The sequence below is a fragment of the Chrysochloris asiatica genome, unplaced genomic scaffold (assembly GCF_000296735.1).
Source record: "Chrysochloris asiatica unplaced genomic scaffold, ChrAsi1.0 scaffold00288, whole genome shotgun sequence".
NCBI lineage: Eukaryota > Metazoa > Chordata > Mammalia > Afrosoricida > Chrysochloridae > Chrysochloris > Chrysochloris asiatica.
Window position 1 is genome coordinate 126,694 of NW_006408806.1, and position 4,529 is coordinate 131,222.

The window sequence follows — 4,529 nt, forward strand, 5'->3', positions numbered from 1 at the left end:
AGGCTCCAAGAACTGATGGAATATCAATTGAAATGTTTCAACAAACAGATACAGCACTGGAAATACTCACTTTTCTGTACCAAGAAATTTGGAAGACCTGGCCAGCTGACTGTAAGAGAGCTCTATTTCTCCCCATTCCAAAGAAAGGTGATTGAACAGAATGGGGAATTATCAAACAACATCATTAATATCATATGCGAGTAAAAGTGTGTTGAAGATCATTTTTTTTTTAATTGTTGGTTTTCACCAGCAATTAGTGGAATTTGTCGTCTTGGTGTAAAAGACTCATTGGGACTGCTCAAGGGGAGCTTCGGTCAACTGCCATCTGGGCCACTGAAACAGGAACCTTCAGATTCGTCGCTTCACGATGCCACATATCCACAACAATATTAAACTGGATTTCAAGGATGTCCTGCTGATGCCCAAGCGCAGCACCCTTAAGTCTTGAAGTGAGGTAGATCTCTCAAGATCCTTTTCATTTCGAAACTCAGAACAGACCTACACAGAGATTCCCATCATTGCTGCCAATATGGATACTGTGGGCACCTTTGAGGTGGCTAAGGTTCTTTGTAAGTGCTCACTCTTCACAACTGTCCATAAGCACTACAGCTTCCAGGAGTGGAAAGAATTTGCTACTCAGAATCCTGACTGCCTTGAGCACCTTGCTGTCAGCTCAGGCATAGGCTCTTCTGACTTTGAACAACTGGAATGGATCCAGGAAGCTATCCCCCAGGTGAAATATATCTGCCTGGATGTAGCAAATGGCTACTGAGAATACTTAGTTGAATTTGTAAAGGATGTGTGGAAGCACTCCACTCAACACGCCATCATGGCGGCACATGCGGTAACAGGAGATATGGTGGAAGAACTGATCGTCTCTGGGGCTGACATCATCAAAGTGGGCATTGGGCCAGGCTCTGTGTGTACCACACAGAAGAAAACTGGAGTGGGTTATCCACAGCTCAGTGCAATGATAGAGTGTGCAGATGCTGCTCATGGCTTCAAAGGTCACATCATTTCAGATGAAGGCTGCAGCAGCCCTGGGGATGTGGCCAAGGCTTTCAGGGCCAGCGAAGACTTTGTGATACTGGGTGGCATGCTGGCAGGGCACACTGAGTCAGGTGGAGAGCTCATCAAGAGGGATGGCAAGAAGTACAAGCTCTTCTATGGAATGAGCTCTGAAATGGCTATGAAGAAGTATGCAGGGGGTGTGGCCGAGTACAGGGCCTCAGAGGAAAAAACAATGGAGGCCCCCTAAAGGGAATGTGGAATACACCATTCAAGACATCCTTGGAGGAATCCACTCTACATGTACCTATGTGGGTGCTGCTAAGCTAAAGGAGTTGAGCCGGAGAACTACCTTCATCCATGTCACCCAGCAAGTGAATCCAATCTTCAGTGATGAAATTTAGACCAGAATTGCCAAGGCACTGACACCTCACCAATTCCAGCTACTATGGGTATTTAGTACCAGTCTTTTTCTATTTTCTCACTCCTGAAAGCTCCTGCAACAACTCTGCAGTTTTCTACTTACACACAAAACACCAAGAGCACGTGTGGGGAGGAAGCAAGGAAGATGGCAGTCTAAAATGAAGTAAAATCACTAAATGAGAGTATGGGAAAATTATTAAAAAGAAAAGACACTGATTCACAACAAGTGTTTTATGTGACCTTGGTCTAGAATCATGTTCTGTTAATCAGCTTCATCAAATGAGACCTTTGACAATCTAAAAAAAAAAATTGTTGCCACAGTACATCAGCAGGAAACTGCCAGAAATTGAAGTCAGATTCAGATTTGGACTTACAATGAAAGATATGATTGTTGATATAATATCAAATGGATCTTGGCAGAAAGCAGAGAATACCAGAGTGGTTTACAAGGCATTTGACTATATAGATCAAAGCAACTTAGAGATAACATTGAGAAGAATGGGAATTCTAGAATGCTTAATTGTGCTCCTGAGTAATAAAGGTACTAATCTTAATTCACCTGAGTTCTGGTGTGGCACTGTGGGTTAATGCGCCAGACTGTAAAGCCATTTGAACTACAAGGTCGGCAGTTCAAGCTCACCAGGTGCTCCTCGGAAACCCTATACAGGGTCGCTATGGGTTGGCACCAACTCGAAGGTGCTTCACAACAACAACAAATCCTTGCTTCTATGGAGTGTTCTAACTGCACTTCTTCCAAAACTGTTATGTTCATTATTTTGTAAATCCACAGTACATTTCCTATTCTTCACCAACAACACAAGTCAAATGTATCAATTATCCTTTGGTATTCCTTTTTTATTGCCTAGCTTTCTCATGCATATGAGGCGAGTCCACCACTCACCTGTCAGTTTGTCATACTGAGATGGCTATGTGTTACTATGATGCTGGAAGCTATGCAACTGGTATTTTAAATATCAGCAGGGTCATCCATGGCGGACAGATTGCATTGGAGTTAGCTGACTAAAACAGACTAGGAAGGAGAGGTGAACCACTTCTGAAGGCTTAGCCACTGAAAACCTTATGAATAACAGCTGAACAGTGTCTGATATAGTGCCAGAAGGTGAACCCCTCAGGTTATAAGGCACTCAAAATAGAGGTCAAAGTAGAGGCCTCAAAGTAGATGACATCATAGTGAATAAATCAAAGCCTTCTGGACCTTCATTTGCTGATGGGACACAACTTAAAATGAGAAAACACAGCTGTAAACATCCACTAGCAATCAGAATGTGTCATGTATGAAGTATGAATCTAGGAAAACTAGAGGTTATCAAAAAGAAAATAGAATGCGTAAAGATTAATACCCTAGGCATTGTGAGTTTAAATGGACAGGTATTTGCCATTTAGAATCAGACAATCATAGGATTCACTATTCAGGGAATGACAAATTGTAGAGGAATGGTGACACATTCATTGTCAAAAAGAGAATTTTAAGAATTATTATGAAGTACAATGTTATCTGTGATAGAATAATATAAATACTACTAAAAGGAAATTAGTTAATATCACTACTATTCAAATTTACACACAAACGTCAGTGATGATGAAATTGAAGAATTTTACCAACTTCTTCCACCACTCATCTGTCAGTTTGTCGTACTGTGGTGACTTGATTGGAAGTTATGCCACCGGTATTTTTAATACCAGCAGGGTTACCCATGATGGACAGATTTCAGGTGAACTTCAAGAGGAAGACATACTAGGAAGAAGGAGAAATGGACTACTTCTGTATATTTAGTCACTATAAGCCTTGTGAATATCAGTGGAAAACTCAGATAGCATCAGAATTTTGAATACTGAAACATGATGAAAAGTTATTGTCAGATATAATGCTGGAAGAAGAACCCTCCAGGTTGGAAAGCACTCAATTATGACTGGAAAAGAGCTGCCTCCTCGAAGTATAGCTGACTGCGATGACAAGAATGGAGTAAAGCCTTTGGAACCTTTATTTACCAATGGGGCACAACTCAAAAGGACGAGAAAAAGCTGTAAACATCTACTAAAAATTGGAACATGCAATGTATAAGTGTGAATCTAGGAAAAATGAAAATTGGCAAAATTAAATGAAACACATAAGCATTAATATCCTAGGCATTAATGAGCTGAAATGGACTGCTATTAGCCATTTTGAATCTGACAAATACCAAGTCCATATTTTCCAATTACTGAACCTTTTCCTTTGTTTCCAATCTTTACATTCCATTCACCAGTAATTATTAATACATCTTGATTTCATGTTTGATCAATTTCGGACTGAAGAAGTTGGTAGAAGTCTTCAATTTAATCATCACTGGCTTTAGTGTTTGGTGCATAAATTTTTTTATTAACTGGTCTTTTTGGTAGATGCATGGATATTATCCTATCACGGACTGTGTGGTACTTCAAGATAGACCTTGAAATATTCTTTCTGATGATTTATGTGAGGCCATTATTTTTCAGTTTGCCATTCCTGGCATAGTAAACCATGTGATTGTCAGATTCAAGATGACCAATATCAGTCCATTTCAGCTCTCACTAATGCCTAAGATAGCGATGTTTATGCGTTCCGTTTCATTTTCCAATTTTCCTAGTCTCATACTTCATACACTCAATGTTCCAATTATTAATGAATGTTTGCAACTATTTCTCTTTATTTCGAGTTATGGCAGCTCTTCCCCAGTCATATGAGTGCCTTCCAACCTGAGAGGCTCATTTTCCAACACTATATCTGAGAATATTCTGGCGCTGTTCATATTTCCATATTCAATATTGTGGTGCTATCAGTGACTCAATGTTCATAAGTAGTCCATCTCTTCTTCTTCCTACTCTGCCTTAGTCTGGAAGCTCATCTGAAACCTGTCCACCATGGGTCACCCTGCTGTGGGTGACCCTGCTAGTATTTGAAATACCCATGGCATAGTTTCCATGGCATACTAGCCACCACAGTATGACAAACTGACAGACGAGTGGTGATATCAGCCCTACAGCTCTGAACTTGCCCCTTCAGACTTATTTCTGTTCGCCAAATTCAAATAACATTTAAAAGGAACACAATTTGAGCT

The 4,529-nt window shown here is 40.4% G+C and overlaps 1 pseudogene; it reads left to right on the forward strand.

Moving 5' to 3' along the window:
• The first annotated feature begins 367 nt into the window (after nt 1–367).
• On the forward strand, nt 368–1,412 carry LOC102827737 (annotated as a pseudogene).
• Nucleotides 1,413–4,529: the final 3,117 nt, after the last annotated feature.